The sequence below is a fragment of the Leptodactylus fuscus genome, chromosome 1 (genome assembly GCF_031893055.1).
Source record: "Leptodactylus fuscus isolate aLepFus1 chromosome 1, aLepFus1.hap2, whole genome shotgun sequence".
In the NCBI taxonomy this organism is placed as follows: domain Eukaryota; kingdom Metazoa; phylum Chordata; class Amphibia; order Anura; family Leptodactylidae; genus Leptodactylus; species Leptodactylus fuscus.
Genome location: NC_134265.1, coordinates 207,627,880 through 207,646,948, shown reverse-complemented (window position 1 = coordinate 207,646,948; position 19,069 = coordinate 207,627,880).

Genomic DNA, 19,069 nt, shown 5'->3' with positions numbered 1-19,069 from the left:
CCGAGGGGAGCTTTTTCAGCACAAAAACTGTGCTGAAAAAGTCATCTTATACTCGAGTATATACGGTACTTTTTTAGTTACAAGACAATCCTGTTAGCAAAAGGACTATTTTGGGCAAGAGTTAACATTCTTTCATTAAATATATACTGCTGTGATACAAAAAACCTGTTACATACAAGTGGTTTCTAGTTGTTCACCCAATATAAGCCTGTGCTGATCTTGAAAAAAAACATTTTGTAATTTCATGGAGTTTTGTTTTTTGCTCTAGTGACTGTGTGAAGGAGCATTGCTGTTAATCTGAACAAAATATTTTATGTGTTTCTCTCCATGCGTATACACATAGTAGTGCATCCTCTGCCAATCTGACAAAGGATATCTGTTATTTCAGCAAGTTTTTATGTGTGTGTTCACCTAATATACAGTCCAGTGGCGTAACTAAGAATGGCGGGGCCCCGTGGCAAACTTTTAACATCAGCCCCCCCAACGACCGAACATGGACGCCGGTAACGGGCCCTAATTACTTACTGATCCTGGCAGGGGCCAGGATTGCTAAGTGACACAACGGGCCCCACAAACACTTTTATTATACTCGGGGATCTTTTCAGACCCCCGAGTATAAAGATCGGAGGCCCAGGAGAAGTAAGGTAACATAAAAAACTGTGTTACTTAACTTTGCACGCTCCTGGCAGGCTTCAGCCTAGTCGTGTGACGTATTTGACGTCACATGACCGGTACCTGCGTCCCGGGTCATGTGACGTCCGTACGTCATTAAAGATGGCCGACACCACCGAGGACTGCAGCGGAGCTGGGGATAGGTAAGTGACAGTGTTTTATCCCCCCTCGTTCTCTGATTATTATACTTTGGGGTCTGAAAAGACCCCAGAGTGTAACAATTGTTCATGGGTGTCCACAGTGGGGCATAATACTGTGTGCAGGGGCCACTATGGGGCATAATAGAACACTTAGGAATGCGCTGGGGGAGGGGTCGGTCGAGATCTTCGGGGTCTGTGTCGGTCGTGGGGATGGGGGCCCATGTCAAAAGTTCGCCATGGGGCCCCGCCATTCCTAGCTACGCTACTGGTTATGTGTGTTCCTCCTCATCATGTAATTTACCATACTCTCCTTCTGTATTGTCAACCATGTTCTTCTCCATTTTCTACTTGTCGTTTACTATCTGCTAAGAGAGAAATTTCTCATAGCTCAAGACTTACTCTTTTTTGATGAGTTGGAATTTTTTTTCTGATATAGAGGAGGTAGAAGTGGAAGATGTAGATAGAGGTATTAGTGGCAGGGGGTGTGCTGGTAGTGTTGATATAGGCACTAGGGGAAAATCTGTTAGAAATCATGGGAGCATACAACAATTCCATCGCCACGATGAGTCACAAAAACATGAGGAAAGTCATACATAATCTGATGATGAATTTTACACATAAGATATAACATCTTTGCCTGTTCGGGCCTCTGCGCCATCATCCAGTTGCACGTTTGGCAAAGGAGGTATGTTCAGTTGTGATTCTTTGCACCTTTTGTTGTAGTACAGCTCAGAATGCTTTTGCTCCTTTGGCTAATAGGGAGTTAACTTAGTGCTTTTGATTGACATTCCTCCTGACCAATCAAGTCTAGGGCAGATTCCTTTAAATATCTTTTCAACCCAATCCCTAATGCTTGCTATTGCCTTTCTGTGCATGCTGGATCTATACTGTTTGCTGTTTGTATTTATAATTCTGACCCTTGGCTTTTCTTGTGACTACTCTCTTGGATTCCGACTGTGTACTTCGCTGCTCGACTAGTTACGACCCCTTGGCTAGCTGGCCTCCCATTTGTTGTTGTTTATTTGTTTTTGTCTGCGTTTTTTATCATTTTTATCATAGCAAGGGACTGTTACCGAGTTGTCCCCTACTCCCTAGGGTAGGTGAGGTAAATAGGCAGGGACTGGAGACAAGTTCAGTCTTAGGGTTGGTTCACACTAGCACTTGTATTCCATTCGGAAGGAGTCCGCATGGACACCCCCCGGACAGAATACAATCACAATTGCAAGTGATGTGTTGACAAAGCACATGGACCTCATAGACCTTAATAGGCTCCATGTGCTTGCTGTGCACTGCCCACATGAATCATTCATGCAGGCAATGCACGGCAAGCACACGGAACCAATTATAGTATATGGGGTCCGTGTGCTTTGACAGCACATCGCTTGCAATTTCAATTATATTCCGTCCGGGGGGTGTCCATGCGGACTCCTTCCGGATGGAATACAAGCACTAGTGTGAACCAACCCTTAGGACTTTCTGCCTTGTTGTTCCCTTCCTCCCATTTTTCCCCAGCAGCTACTGGAAAATTGCTCATCTAGCATTTCCCTAACGAAAGACCTGGCAACCGTATATGTTTTGGTAGGTAAGGTGCCTTTATGCAATTATATTGAGGTACTTGTACAAATTTTTTCCCACATAGCTTTTCACCAAAAGTCTGCAGAGGTTTCCTCTGAAGACTTTCTGTTTCCATTATAACTATAGGGAAACTACTAGCATTTCCATAGGTATAATTGACTTTGCAGTAACCATAAAACAGTTTACACCACGTAGAGCCCTGGGCCTAAAAAGGGTAACTTTTGCAGCATTTTAAATTAATTAAATGAATAAAAGCAAGTGGCAGTACAGTGTATAGTTAAAGTTGAGTTTGTGTCCACTACTGTTTTTCCATAGACATGCATGTCGCTTTCACTTTGTCATAACTTCAACTGTTTGCCTTATAAAGGTTGCATTCACAAAGAGTTTTTGTGTCAGAAATTTGGTCAGGAAACTGACTCAAATTGCTCCTTCAAAAAACGCCTCACCATAGGACTGTACCTCACCATAGGACATTTTTAGGAGGAGGAATTTGAGTCAGTTTCCTGACCAAAAAACTCTGCGTGAACGCAACCTTAGGTATCTAGAAATTGGATATATACCGTATATACTCGAGTATAAGCCGACCCGAATATAAGCCGACCCCCCTAATTTTACCACAAAAAACTGTGAAAACTTATTGACTCGAGTATAAGCCTAGGGGGGAAATGCAAGCAGCTACTGGAAAATTTCAAAAATGAAAATGGTCGGAGTTTTTGGGTGCAGTAGGTGCTGGGGAAGGGGAGGGGGTGTTTTGGTTGTCTGTCTGCCCCTTCCCTGAGCTTGAGGACTGTTTTTTCTTCCCCTACTTGGAATTCAGTCTGGCTGAATATAGGGGATCTGCAGTGCTCCTATTAACCCCTTCCCCACGGAACAGGAGCACTACAGATCCCCTATATTCAGTAGACTGGGCACTTTCAGACACAGGGATACCTAATGTGTTTGTGTTTCACAGTCATTTTCTACTTTTGTATGTATTCTAGGGAAAGGAGGGATTTAGAACTTTTATTTTTTTAAAAAAAAATTTGCACTATTTTATGGGAGATTCTATACATTGATATTGTGGCTGGTCATAGAACCCCCTCACCCTCCTAAAAAAAAAAAAAAAAAAAAAAAATATTTTTTTTTTTTTTTTTTGCTGACTCGAGTATAAGCCGAGGGAGGCTTTTTCAGCACAAAAACTGGGCTGAAAAATTCGGCTTATACTCGAGTATATACGGTAGGTTCCTAGGACCTACGAGTGTTCTGGACTATGTGTAGATTTAAGGTACCAATTTAAGGTGTGGATCATTCCGAATTTATACGACCCAAAACAAATCTTAGGACTGAACCACTGAAACCAAATCTTGAGAGATTCACGCATTCTCTAGTTTTGACTCATTTAATCAGGGCTTTTGTAAAAATATGACGTTATTTTAGGTGAAATTAATGCAGAAATTGATTTCAAGCATCTTTGCAAGTGGTTTATAAGCTGTTTTTGTGGAGAGTGGTACTTTAACGGTTTAGAATCTGATTGTGTGGTGCAACACATTCCAGAGAACTGGTGCAGCGCAGGAAAATGTCATGGATATGCAAGTCATCAGTTCCAATAACAGAGGATGCTAATCTTAGATCATTGGTAGAATGGAGAATACAAATAGAGCAATAGACATATGAGAGAGAGAATTAGGGAGGTGCACTATGGAGAGCTTTGTATGTGAGGGTGATAAGGAAAAATTTTATTTTACTATGGATGGGCAACTATGGTGGTGACTGGTCTGGGCAACTGGTGTAGCCTTCATTCAGCATATATTGTAGAGGGCACAGTTTATGTAAGATGAATTAGTAGTGGGTTACAGTAACCAAAATGTGAACAAATGAGGGTTTTTGTTGTTTTCCTAAGAAAAAAGAAGATTCTTGTGATGTTTTTGAGGTACAGATGACATGATTGATTGAATATATAGAGTGAAAGAAAGGTATGCCTGCAAAATAACCCCAATGCTGCCAAGTTGTCTGATCTAAATTTACACTGTCTAAATCTTAGACAGGATGAGTAAATCGCCCCTATTGTGTTAACTATGGGAACACTAGAAGTTCAATGCTGTAAGAATAAAAATAAGATGCCAGAGATTTAGGCGAGTTGCAGTTCAGGGAGCAGAGACAAGGCAAAGAATAATTCATGTGGTATTCTGCCTTAGGTCATCCACAACCCTAAAGGTTTAATAGAAACAGACTTGGTAAAAATGGTAATAAATATACAACATAAAGAACAGTAGTTAAGAGGCTATAAACTGAAGAGGTGAGTTAAGAACAAAGAACAGAAATTGCTGACTTTTTAAATTATTTTTCATGTTTTAATTTAGTTTGAAATTCAGACGAAAAGAAAATAGAATTTCAAAGGGAGTCTACCATCACCAAAATTATATGGTTTTGTAGGGGGCGTTATTGACATAGTGAACATACTTTGTTTGAGTCGAGGCACAATCATGTTGCAGAGAAAATATTTAAATTTGTATGTAAATTAGCTGTATGTTGCACTCAGGGTGGGGCTGCATCTACCAGAGACCCCTTTTTCTCCATCAGTTGTCACAAATCACAACCTGTCAATCTTTGGGAGGAGGTGCTGTGTGGCGACCACAGGCAAAAACAGATGAAGCCACACCCCAGGGGCACTGAACAGATCATTTGGGTATGAAATAAAGTTAATTTTCTTGCCACAAAGATTGTCACAAAAAAGGTACCTTCACTTTGTCACCTCCTATTTTGGAGGTGGTGGACTTTTTTTTATTTTTTTTAAGAACATTACATAGAAACCATAAGTTTTTTTCTGCCATTGAATAGGTTTACTGATTTATAATCTGAGCATTTTGTAACAAGGGGACGTTGAATATGTTTATTTTAATGTGCATTTTAGGGAAAGGAGCGATTTGAATTGTATTAAGTTAATATTCTTAAAGAGATTATAAAGCTTTTTATAGACCCCTAGGGGTTCTGAACCTGTAATCATTAGATTACCTATATCACAATCTGTAATACTATTTTATTGCAGTTTATGGTAAAATCCCTGTGTTACTATTGAGCCCTGTCATAAGCAGACCTCACTAGTAATACTGCTATGAAAGGCTCCTTTCTGCCATAGAATGACTTCCATGATTTTGCTTGGTTTCTGAAAGTGACACTAAGGGTGCATTCAGACTACGTAACGCCGTGCGTGTATGAGAGCCGTACACGCCGGCATTACGGCAGACTGCCGAACACTTCCCATTCACTTCAATGGGAGCGCTCGTAAACGCCGCTGTTACGAGCGCTCCCATTGAAGTGAATGGGAAGTGTTCGGCAGTCTGCCGTAATGCCGGCGTGTACGGCTCTCATACACGCCCGGCGTTACGTAGTCTGAATGCACCCTAAAACTGATCAGAATCCCTTTAAGGTGCCACTCAAGACTTTCAGAGTTAAATGCTTTTAATAAGTGAATACTCTGATCAAAGGCATTGCAGCATTGACTTTCATGAGTGGGAGCAATTTACAGTCCTATGAAAAAGTTTGGGCACCCCTATTAATCTTAATCATTTTTAGTTCTAAATATTTTGGTATTTGCAACAGCCATTTCAGTTTGATATATCTAATAACTGATGGACACAGTAATATTTCAGGATTGAAATGAGGTTTATTGTACTAAAAGAAAATGTGCAATATGCATTAAACCAAAATTTGACCGGTGCAAAAGTATGGGCACCTCAACAGAAAAGTGACATTAATATTTAGTAGATCCTCCTTTTGCAAAGATAACAGCCTCTAGTCGCTTCCTGTAGCTTTTAATCAGTTCCTGGATCCTGGATAAAGGTATTTTGGACAAACAATTCAAGTTCAGTTAAGTTAGATGGTCGCCGAGCATGGACAGCCCGCTTCAAATCATCCCACAGATGTTCAATGATATTCAGGTCTGGGGACTGGGATGGCCATTCCAGAACATTGTAATTGTTCCTCTGCATGAATGCCTGAGTTGATTAAGCAGTGTTTTGGATCATTGTCTTGCTGAAATATCCATCCCCGGCGTAACTTCAACTTCGTCACTGATTCTTGAACATTATTCTCAAGAATCTGCTGATACTGAGTGGAATCCATGCGACCCTCAACTTTAACAAGATTCCCGGTGCCGGCATTGGCCACACAGCCCCAAAGCATGATGGAACCTCCACCAAATTTTACAGTGGGTAGCAAGTGTTTTTCTTGGAATGCTGTTTCTTTTTGGACGCCATGCATAACGCCTTTTTTTTATAACCAAACAACTCAATCTTTGTTTCCAAAATGAAGTTGGCTTCTCCAAATGTGCTTTTGCATACCTCAGGCAACTCTATTTGTGGCGTACGTGCAAAAACGGCTTCTTTCTCATCACTCTCCCATACAGCTTCTCCTTGTGCAAAGTGCGCTGTATTGTTACCGATGCACAGTGACACCATCTGCAGCAAGATGATGCTGCAGCTCTTTGGAGGTGGTCTGTGGATTGTCCTTGACTGTTCTCACCATTCTTCTTCTCTGCCTTTCTGATATTTTTCTTGGCCTGCCACTTCTGGGCTTAACAAGAACTGTCCCTGTGGTCTTCCATTTCCTTACTATGTTCCTCACAGTGGAAACTGACAGGTTAAATCTCTGAGACAACGTTTTGTATCCTTCCCCTGAACAACTATGTTGAACAATCTTTGTTTTCAGATCATTTGAGAGCGGGCTGTCCATGTTCGGCGACCATCTAACTTAACTGAACTTGAATTGTTTTGTAGAAAGAAATGGTCCAAAATACCTTCATCCAGGATCCAGGAACTGATTAAAAGCTACAGGAAGCAACTAGAGGCTGTTATCTTTGCAAAAGGAGGATGTACTAAATATTAATGTCACTTTTCTGTTGAGGTGCCCATATTTTTGCACTGGTCAAATTTTGGTTTAATGCATATTGCGCATTTTCTGTTAGTACAATAAACCTCATTTCAATCCTGAAATATTACTGTGTCCATCAGTTATTAGATATATCAAACTGAAATGGCTGTTGCAAACACCAAAATATTTAGAACTAAAAATGATTAAGATTAATAGGGGTGCCCAAACTTTTTCATAGGACTGTATATAGCCCATTTCCAACCTTGTTAAAGGGGTATTCCCATGAACATAATCACATCTATATTTGTAGAAAAGTTAAACATTTTTGCAAATATAAGTAGTTAAAAATTCTGCAGAGTTTTAAAGATTTTCTCTAACTTTCTTAATGATGACAGTCTTATCTAGATTGGTTGTCAAAGGATACGACCACAAATGCAGAAACATTCTATGGTCTGGGACTTGTCAGGAACCAGCTATGATTTTCTTATTGTAGCTGTAATCATGAAGAGAATTTTTTGCCTTGTTATTCATACTGTATTATTTGCTCACGTATGCCTATGAGCAGGAACAAGGTTGGTCATCTGCTTTCATGATGCTTGAATTACTGTGGTTAGCTGAAGCGTGGGGTTAGTCAGGCAAATCATTTTGTATGAACTATGAATGCAAATGTGAGGGGATGTATGTATGCTTTATAAGGTGACTGGAGCAGTTTTTCACAGTCACCTTATCACCTGGGAATTGAGAATAGGTTTTCAATCATAAATAGAATTGTACAATTAAAATATTCTCTTATTTATAACAGCCAACCAAGAACAACTTCAGTAGCTGATGCTAATTTAGTAAAGGCAATAGAAAATCACATAAGAATAAGTAAGGCTGAGTTCACATTTGCGCTTGGCTCGCCACGCAAAATCAGTTTTTGAAACAGTCAAAAACTTACTTTGAACGGTTCACTTGTGCTTATTTTCCACCATTTTAAAAAAGGGGCAAGTCATAAATAAGGCGTAAAAAGGATCTATTTTGGAACTACTTAGGCCAAGCCCCTTATTCTCTCCAAAAAAAGCAAAAGTGGTGCGAGTAGCATTTGAGTGTGAAAAAAAAGGCTCAAAGGCTTCATAAATGAAGCATAGCACAGAAAAAGACCTCAAAACATGCAAGTTCCACCAATAAAAAGGTGCAAGTAGCTTTATTAATGTGCCCTATTGTGTTTATTTATCCAGCCATGTTAGGCGAGTGGTTTATTGTGCATTGATACTGCAGTTTTGAAAAAAAATGTGTCGTTTTACAGTCCCTGATAAGTCTCTAGATCCATTAAAAAAAATCATTGTTGTGTGAATAAGGTCTTTTTAACAAGACAGTGAAAAAAAAAAAAAACGGACGCTTGATGGCCATTCTTGTAACACCCCATTTTGAGAACACATTGATTTTAATGGAGCAGATTTATCAATCCCTCTTTGTCCAAAAACTGTCGTAAAGGGATTATATTGTGACACATATCCCTTTCTTGTGCCAAACATACCACACAATCTGCATTTAGTCACAACCGATGTTATGCCTGTTCAACCATGCATGGAGGATAAACTGAACTGTCAAAGTAAATGGTAGTATTTTTTTAAACAGATTTATTGGGATTTTGGATAATATGGGTCAAAATACTGTATGATTATATTGACATACTTTTTATTTTATAAATTGTGTTCCAAAAATATATATATATATTATATATATATATAAATAAATATAAAAAATGATATAATATATATATATATGAGAATGCTTAACATATTGCTGTAATATGCTGCTCTCAGCGTTGGCTTACACACTGTTACTTGCAGTAATGCCTAGCACATTTTATTACTACCTCTGGGATTCAGTTTAATATCTATAGGCTTACAGTTCAAATGCATAATAATAATAATAATAATAATAATACATTTTATTTATCTAGTGCCAACATATTCTGCAGCACTATACAATTTGTATAGTATAAGATGTCCTGCACATGACCGTGCACAGTCTGCAGGTCCGTGAAAATGGCATGAGTGACGGATTGGTATCTGTGTCAGCCATACATTCAAATAAATTATAAGAGCATCAATTATGGGCAGATATAGGACTTGCTCCAGAATTGCTCCACTTTTTCAAAAAAAGTAGAGTTAGTGCTATTAAAGGGATTCAATCATTAAAATGCTATTTTTTTGTCCCTAACACGTAGGAATAGCTTTAAAAAGGGCTATTCTTCTCCTACCTCTAGATGTCTTCTCTGCACCGCCGTTCAGTAAAAATTCATGTTTTCTTCTTTATGGAAATGAGTCCTCTTGCAGTACTCGGGGCGTCCCCAATTCTGCAAGAGAGATCTCCAGCGCCGCCTCTATCTTCCCCTGGAACGGCCTCTCCCTGCATCTTCTTCCGCTGCTGGCTTCCAACCTCAACTTCTAGGCATGCGCAGTCGGCTCTGCCGTCGGGCCTCAGGTAGAGCCGACTGCGCATGCCCGAGGCCATTTTCTCATTTGCATACAGAAGAAAACCGGGATTTCTACCAAATGGCGGTGCAGAGAAGACATCTAAAGGTAGGAGAAGAATAGCCTTTCTTAAAGCTATTCCTACGTGTTAGGGACAAAAAATAGCATTTTAATGATTGAATCCCTTTAATAGGTTAATAAGGGCCACCAAATACCTTTAGCAGTGTTTTGAGTAATTTCTGGGTTTCCTTTGGAGCTCCTGGCACCTTCTGCATCTATTTACATAGGTAGCTTTCGGTTCTATTTTCCTACATTTACCATGATGCCTTGCGCTTCACTGAGAGCTGACTCTTTCCCTCTCCCTTTATCACCCCCCTCTCATTTTCCCTAGATAGTCCTTCCTAACTAACTCAAACCTGATGCTGTAAGTCCAGGACAGTGGATCTGTGGTCATTCTGAAACTTTCAACTTGCTTCTTGGCCAGAATATGGTCATGTGAAAGTTCACACGATGTAACGTTGAGCGTGATCTGGCGCATATATGGCGTGTCAGAGTTTGCGCGCCGTAAAAGATCCCATTGATTTCAATGGGAGTTAGGAGCGTATACGCCGCGTTATTTTGCAGCTGCAAAATCACGGGCGCAAAATAACGCGGCGTATACGCTGCTAACTCCCATTGAAATCAATGGGATCTTTTACGGCGCGCAAACTCTGACACGCCATATATGCACCAGATCACGCTCAACGTTACATCGTGTGAACTTACCCTTAGAGAGCATCATTGTGTCACAACCGGATTAATCAAATTCTTTACATTAGCATGTACCCTATTACATAAAAACAGACATTAAAAATATATTACAAATGTATTAGAACAGCATTATTTATTACCTTATCCACCACAAACTAGAAGATATTAGCAAATTACAAAACCGTGAAACTATTTTGTGCCACATAAAACAGACTCTCACTTTCCCATTACATATTGGAATAATGCTGCCATAGAGTGACTGAATAGTAGCGCACTGATAATTAAATCATATTACCACAAAAACTATAGACATATAGTCAGCATACAAAGCAGCATCAGGCAGCTCACTAGATTAAGGAAACAAAATACAGGTCAGGCCCGTCAACAGCACAATAAACCATTAAACCTAATGACTCGAGGTCGATGTCTTCATTGATTGGAGTACTTTATATTCTCTTTCTTCTTCATCTAGCCCAGTCATGAAGTCTTTTACAAGCAACAAATCCTTACCTGCTCTGCCATCACATCTCTATTCCTTTTTTTTTTTTGAATAGCACTTAGACGTGATATTATTTTTGATACTACAGTAGTACAATAAAGTGACAATAGGGCCACATAGCAATATTCACACTGCCCCATATGAAATGCCTAACAGATCCACTATTAACAGGACATTCCAGAGAGTGCCTACACAGTACCTGTCAGAGTGCCATGATACCTTGTACCAGCCAATAAGTATGTGTTAAAAATAACAGATAAGTTCACTGATCTTCTGCAGTTGTCTTTCCAACAGTACTCTGTCCCTATCAGTCTTCCTTCTAATGCCTGGTTCACATCTGCGTTTGGTATTGCGTTCGGGGAGTCCGCATGGGGACCCCCTAAATGGAAACCTATATGCATTAAAAAGCAGCTAGCTAGGAAACTGCTTGGTCCTCATAGACTATAATGGGGTCCATGTGTTTTCCACATGGTGTCCGCATGAATCATGGGGAGGGAAAAGTGTTGCTTGTAGTGTTGCTTTTCTCTCCGCATGATTTGTGTGGACACTGCGCAGAAAACACATGGACCCCACTATAGTCTACGGGGACCCCATTATATATATATATATATATATATATATATATATATATATATATATATATATATTGTCAGGGTTTGGGGTTGCTAGGTGGGGTGGCATAGACACACAAGTCCAGTTTCTTTAGTACAAAACAAAGGTAGAGTTTATTTTCACTCAAAAATATAGTGCAGCAACAAAAGGAAACAATACAAAAATAAATACCTGCCCGGCTAGGCTCTAACTAAACATAGAATAGGTTACCTCACCTATAATAACCGAAATCCAACAGCCAGTAGAATCATTCAGGACATAGCTCCAAAAATATGACCTCTCTGTTTGTCACTCCAGCCAAGCTGGAGCAACTTGCTGCTGGAGCAACTTCTTAAGCCTCCCTTGATGAGCAGACTCTCTGCAGCTGAGTCGCTGCCAGAACATCCCCAAAGTGTGGACTGGAAGGGGGTGGAAAGACAGGTCCCACTACCAACCTACCTGCCATTCCTAAAAATCCAGCCCAATACTGAGCATTTACCAAAATGCTCAGCAGAGGAAAGTTGTACTTTGCTGGTACTGTAAAATGCTACATTTTTTATTCAACAGACAAAAAAGCGCTTTTCACAGAAAGTCTGCAGAGTTTTCCTCTGCAGACTTGCTGTTCCTCTGATACCTGTGTGGAAAACACTGGTGTTTCCGTAGGTATAATTGATATGCTGCAATTTACAAAAATATGCTTTTTGAATTCACAGCATTTCCACCTTAAAGGGGTCCTATCAGTCAGACACAATTTTTTTGTACGTACCACGTCGGAATAGCCTTAAGAAAGGCTATTCTTCTTCTACCTTTCGTCGTCTTCTCCATGCCGCCGTTCACCTACAGTCCCGTTTTTTTTCTCGGTATGTAAATTAGCTCTCTTGCAGTACTGGGGGCGGGCCCCAGCACTCAGACAGCACTGGGGGCGTCCCCAATGCTGTGAGAGAACTCTCTCCAGTGCCACCTCCTCTTCTTCAGCAGCGTCATCTTCGGCCTCTTCTTCCGGCAGTGGCTTGTAACTTTTAGGCCTCGGACCTTGGACATGCACAGTCTGCTCTGCCCAAGGCCCGAGGCCTTAGAAATTACAAGCCACCGCCAGAAGAAGAGGCTGAAGATGACGCTGCTGAAGAAGAGGAGGCGGCCCTGGAGACAGTTCTATTCCGATGTGGTACCTACAAAGAATTGTGTGTGAGTGATAGGATCCCTTTAAATATTAGCCAATATCCCATCCACTTTGGAGGTACTGTAAAACACTGCATTTTTTATCGTAGTATTTCCACAATGTTCGGACCCAACCTTAAACTAAGGCCGAACACCGTGGGAAAAACTTCAGTGGAAACACATTGTGGTTTTTCCCACAGAGCTTTCACAGAAAGTCCGCAGAGGAACACTCTATAGCAAGATAAGTATTTAACCTTCTTTAGCTTAAAGGGGTTGTCCAGGCTAAATAATATTTTCTAATTAGACTGGGGGAGGTGTGCTGCCCGCACGAATCATGCAGAGAGGAAAGTAGATTGTGAACTACTTTCCTCTCTGCATGTTTTGTGCTGAGATCTGGCGGCAAGCACGCTTGCAATTGCATTTGGTATTCCATTTTGGGGGGGGGGTCTACATGCGGACTCCTCCAGACGGAATACCAACGCATATGTGAACGAGGGGTCACTCTTTTAACTCCTTCCCAACATGTCGGGTATTTAAATAAGGCATCCGCTTAGGATGCTTAGGATGCTCAGGAGCTGAGTATTATACAGCAGAGACCCATCGCTAATGCCCACAGTCCATGCCTGCACTGATCGCAGACAATAAGGCTCCTGGCACCTTGATTAAAGCTGAAATCAAGGGTCAGCGTCTCTGATTTCAATGGGTTTCGCACGGAAAATGGATCCCATTGAAGTCAATGGAAGTCTTTATTCTGCCAGAATCAGCACCAACTTCCTCCATGTGAATGCCCCCTTAGGCTACTTTCTCACAACAGAGGGCAAAACAGCTGTGAAAAAACATCTTTCACTCAAGGAGCACCTAATTTCATGGCTTCCCCATACATTTGAGCTGGAGCGGTCCATAAAAACGTACAAAAATAGTGCATGAGCAATGTTTTAACCGTCTGTTACAACTGAAAAAGCTATAATATCTTTTGAAATGGAAAGGATTCTGGCCTAGAGAACAACAGTTGGAAGGCAGAAAAAAACCTGGATTATTCTGTTTGTTATACCTGTATGGGGCCAAATGCCACATCAACATCATGTTGGTGGAGTGGCAAATTTCAAGAAAAAAAATTCTTGACACATTATCAGAATGCCTGATCTTTCATCTAAAAAAGCTGGACTATCCTCCAAAACTGATCATGATGACTGAAACAGAAATTGTTCTTCTCACAGACCAGTTATCCATTCCATTGTATCTGTGGTTTGCTGCATGCAGTAATCATATACTGCTACTCAAATTGTCACTCCAGCTTATCCAATGGACTCACTCAATGTACGTTTCACCTTTCAACCATGAAATGAGGGAGAGGAGTGTAAGAAATGGCTTGCCCTGGTGGGTGTGAAATGGTCCAGTGTGGAAGAGGCAGATGGGTTCTGCCTAGGCTTGAGCCGATCTTGAGATCTCAGGATCGATTTTAAAATCCAATTTCCGATCATTTTCCATTCGAACCCGATCCCGATTCTGATCCTTATGCAAGTCAATGGGATTTTTTTAAATGATCAAAGATCGGATTGTAAAAACGATCCTGTTAACTACACAGTGTGGAGTCCAATAATTGAAGCCTCCACGCTGTGTAGTGATTAAAAAATCCACCAGATACTTAGTCCCCCCCACTTACCTGCACAGAACTGCTGCTGCCTCCTTTCCCGATGTGTACACCACTCCCCGGAGCTCTGAGCCGTTGTTCTCTCCTCTCCTCTCTCTCTCTCTGGGTGGGATAGTGTGAGTAATGACTGGTCTGGCACATTTTGGGTACCCTAACATCAAAATCCCCTCCCTCCAGGTCTCTGGAAGTACCCACCTGTGATACATCCTTTGTGTTATATTGCTGTTTCTTTTGTATGTTCACATTTTTTTTTGCTTCATATTTATCCAGTAGATTCCTGTCTGACTTCTAATAATGCAAGATGGTCCCTCGGTACTTGGTACTGCCCTTCACATTTCCTGATGATACTCCGGCCCTTATTGCCAACTGGATTGGTAATCATGGGATTTAAGGTATTGTCTTTCAATATTAAATGCCTAAACTCTCCGTATAAAAGAGCGGTGCTGTGGAAGGAGGCAAGGACTTCCAACTCTGATATTATTTATCTCCAGGAGACACATTTAAGTGAGAGGATGCTCCTCGACTCCACCACAAGCGTTATTCAGCTCAGGGTTTCTCCCATGCATAAGAAACGTGAAGTAGCAATACTTGTTAGACATGTTAGCTTTTTTCATTGATAAGGAGATTACAGATAGTGAGGGGAGATATGTCATCTTGGTGTTTCACATTAACAATGTCCAATATACACTAGTTTCAGTGCATTCTCCTAACAAGAAGCAACTGCAATTCCTCTGTATGATCCTGCCTATGACGGAAGAAGTGGTCAAAGGTCATATAATGATATTGGGAGACTTTAATAAGATACTTTGGGCCTCGATCGATTCCACTACTACCCAGACTGTGTTGGAACCTACCCCTGTAGTTAATATTCTACAGTTCCATCAGGTTTTTGATGTGTGGAGACACTAGACTCTCTCGGAACTTGATTATACCTTTTTCTCAAACCTACACCAAGTATATACCAGGATTGACTGCAATCTGGTGGACAGATTTATTCTCCAGAGGGTTGTCTCATCTAACATAGGTATTTCGATATGGTCTGATCACGCACTGGTCTCCATTGTGGTACAGGAACAATATTTAACTCACCCAGATTCAGTCTGGAGACTTAAAAATTATATCTTACAGCACCCTGAATATGTTCCAGCCACTTTCTCAGCTTTGACAGAGGCTTCAGCAAGAACAGACCATACTCGCCCAATTGGAATCCTTGCACAGACTTAAAGGGATCCTATCTTTCAAACATATTTAAGAAAGGCTATTCTTCTCCTACCTTTTGTTGTCTTCTCCGCGCTGCCGTTCGCTTGAAATACTGTTTTATGTCGGTATGCAAATGACTTATCTCGCAGCACTCGGGGCGTCCTCAATGCTGCAAGAGAACTCTCTCCAGTGCCGCCTCCATCTTCTTCAGCAAGGTCCTCTTCACCCGTCTTCTTCCGGTGCAGGTTTCAGACTTCTAGGCCTCGGGCAGAGCAGACGGTGCATGCCTACAGGCCACAAGAAAATGGCCACTTACACAGTATTGAAAGCAGCCATTTTCTCGTGGCTATTCTGACGTGTTACTCAGAAAAAAGCGTTTGTATGATAGGATCCCTTTAATGAAGTTTCACCATGCCCTGATAGGTCTAAACAAATTTCTACCCTACATGCTCAGTTGCACGACCTTAATGTATATAAATACTAGCTGGTACCCGCGACTTCGTCTGCGGTGATTGTAGTAGTGGGTATATACAGGCGCGGGTAAGGTTTTCGTACTGTGTATATGGTATGGGATATGAAATGTAAGTTTGTATCTTGTTTTTGCTGTAATTCTGAGAATACGTGAGACTTTTGTGTTGAAGCTAATTTGTATTTGAGCTGCTATATGGTGTTGTGAGAAACTTTACATAGTGACTTTGGGACAGAAGTATTTGAAGTTAACCCTTTCCCGCCGGCATTTTTTGATTTTCGTTTTTGACTCCCCTCCTTCTAAACCCCATAACTTTTTTATTTCTCTGCTCCCAGAGCCATATGAGGTCTTAATTTTTCCTGGGACAAATTTTTCTTCATGATGCCACCATTATTTATTCTATATAATGTACTGGGAAGCAGGGAAAAAATTCAGAATGGGGTGGATTTGAAGAAAAAATGTATTTCTGCGACTTTCTTACGGGCTTTGGTTTTACGGCGTTCACTGTGCAACCAAAATGATATGTCCCTTGTATTCTGTGCTTCGTTACGATTCCGGGGATACCAAATTTATATGGTTTTATTTACATTTTGACCCCTTAAAAAAAATCCAAAACTGTGTTAAAAAATTATTTTTTGAAAAGTATGTGCGCTATTGTACCGAAAAGTAGCCTATTGTTTAATCGAGTGTAATAACTATGTTTGTGGAAAATTTCAGCCAAATCGGTGGAGCGGTTTTTGCGTGATTGACCGCCAAACATCCGAACATCCAAAGGGTCCTGGGAAAAACGTATGTGCGCTATTGTGACGAAAAGTAGCCTATTGCGCAATCGAGGGTAGGGACTATGTTTGTGGAAAATTTCAGCCAAATCGGTGGGGCGGTTTTTGCATGATTGACCGCCAAACATCCGAACATCCAAAGGGTCCTGGGAAAAACGTATGTGAGCTATTGTGACGAAAAGTAGCCTATTGCGCCATCGAGTGTAGGGACTATGTTTGTGGAAAATTTCAGCCAAATCGGGGTCCAAAGTGTGTGAGATTGCAGAGATAGTGGTGTGAGTTTGGGTTTTGTGGGGGTCCTGGGAAAAACGTATGTGCGCTATTGTGACAAAAAGTAGCCTATTGTTTAATCGGGTGTATTAACTATGTTTGTGGAAAATTTCAGCCAAATCGGTGGAGTGGTTTTTCCGTGATTGAGGAACAAACATCCGAACATGCAAACATCCAAACACACAAACCCACAAACCCACAAACTCACAAACTTTCACATTTATAATATTAATAGGATGACCTTGCGCTACACAAATTTAAATTAACATATTACTGGCAAGGACGTAAACCCAGTGCAGCTCTGACCAAAAGCTACCTCCTTTTTATTTTTAATCAGTCAGGACAAAAAGTGGTTGACCCTAAAGTGGGCATCTTAGCGCAGTACTATTTGAGCCTATATAATTTACCGTCGCTACCCACCAACCTACTCCAAATGCTATTTCTACTTACCTGGACTGCATCTCTATTCCATCTATTTCGGACACCCAAAAAGCCTCTGTTCTCTCTCCTTTTTCTCGGGATGAGGTACTCCAGGCAATCAAATTCCTGAAAATGCATAAGTCCCCTGGACCTGATAGATTAACAAACGAGTATTATAAAAGTAACCAACTTCTTTTGACCGCCTACCTTACTCGATTGTTTAAAGGGAATCTATCATTAGATCTAAGCATTTTTCAATAAGCCCATGTTGGAATGGCCTTTAGAAAGGCTATTCTAGTCCTACCTTCCTTCTTCTGTTTCTGTCCGCCGTCTTTGAATAAAATGCTTTTTACCGATATGCAAATTCACCTCACGCAGGACAGAGACATTACCCCTGTGCGCCAAACATTGCATCATCATGGCCTGCGTTCCGCCTTCTCCTCTCTCAAAATGCTTAGATCTAATGATAGATTCCCATATTGCTATCTCTGGTTCCCCTCCATGAGAAATGTTAGAACCATTGGTGATAACGCTTCCTATACCAGGGAAAACCCCTTGACACACACCCTAACTTCCAACCCATCTCCTTCTTAAACACAGATTTGAAATGTTATGCCAAAGTCCTAGCCCGGAGACTTATGGATATCCTACCTACCATCATCCATAAGGATCAAGTAGGTTTCATGAAGGAAAGGCAAATCCTAGATGGCACAAGATGCTTTATTGACCTTGTAGCCTTAGCCCATAGCTGTCAGACGCCTTCTCTGCTTCTAGCTTTGGATACGGAGAAGGCGTTCGACCATGTCTATTTGGGGATATTTGAAAGCTGTATTATAAAAATTCGGGATTTCATGTCTTGCACTGAGGAGAGGCCTCCTTTGGGCTACTCTGCCATAAAGCCCTGATTGGTGGAGGGATGAAGTGATATTTGACTTTGTGGAACTTTCTCCCATCTCCCTACTACATCTCTGGAGCTCAGCCACAGAGATCTTTTGAGTTTTTCTTTACCTCTCTCACCAAGGCTCTTCTCCCACGATTGCTCAGTTTGGCTGGATGCACAGGTCTAGGAAGAGTTCTAGTTGTCCCAAACTTCTTCGATTTAAGGATTACGGAGGCCACTGTGCTCTTAGGAACCTTGAGTGCTGCAGAAATTATTTTTTAGCCTTGGCCAGATCTGTGCCTTGCCACAATTCTGTCTCTGAGCTCCTTGGCAGTTCCTTTGACCTCATGATTCTCACTTGCTCTGACATGCACTGTGAGCTGTGAGGTCTTATATAGACAGATGTGTGCCTTTTCTAATCAAGTCCAATCAGTTTAATTAAACACAGCTGGACTCCAATGAAGGAGTAGAACCATCTCAAGGAGGATCAGAAGAAAATGGACAGCATGTGAGTTAAATATGAGTGTCACAGCAAATGGTCTGAATACTTATGACCATGTGATAGTTCTTTTTTTTTTTCTAATAAATTTGAAAAAAAATATCTACATTTCGGGGGGGGGGGTTCTGTCAAGATGGGGTGCAGAATGTACATTAATGAGAAATGAAATGAACCTTGCAATGAAACAGAGTGAAAAATTTAAAGTG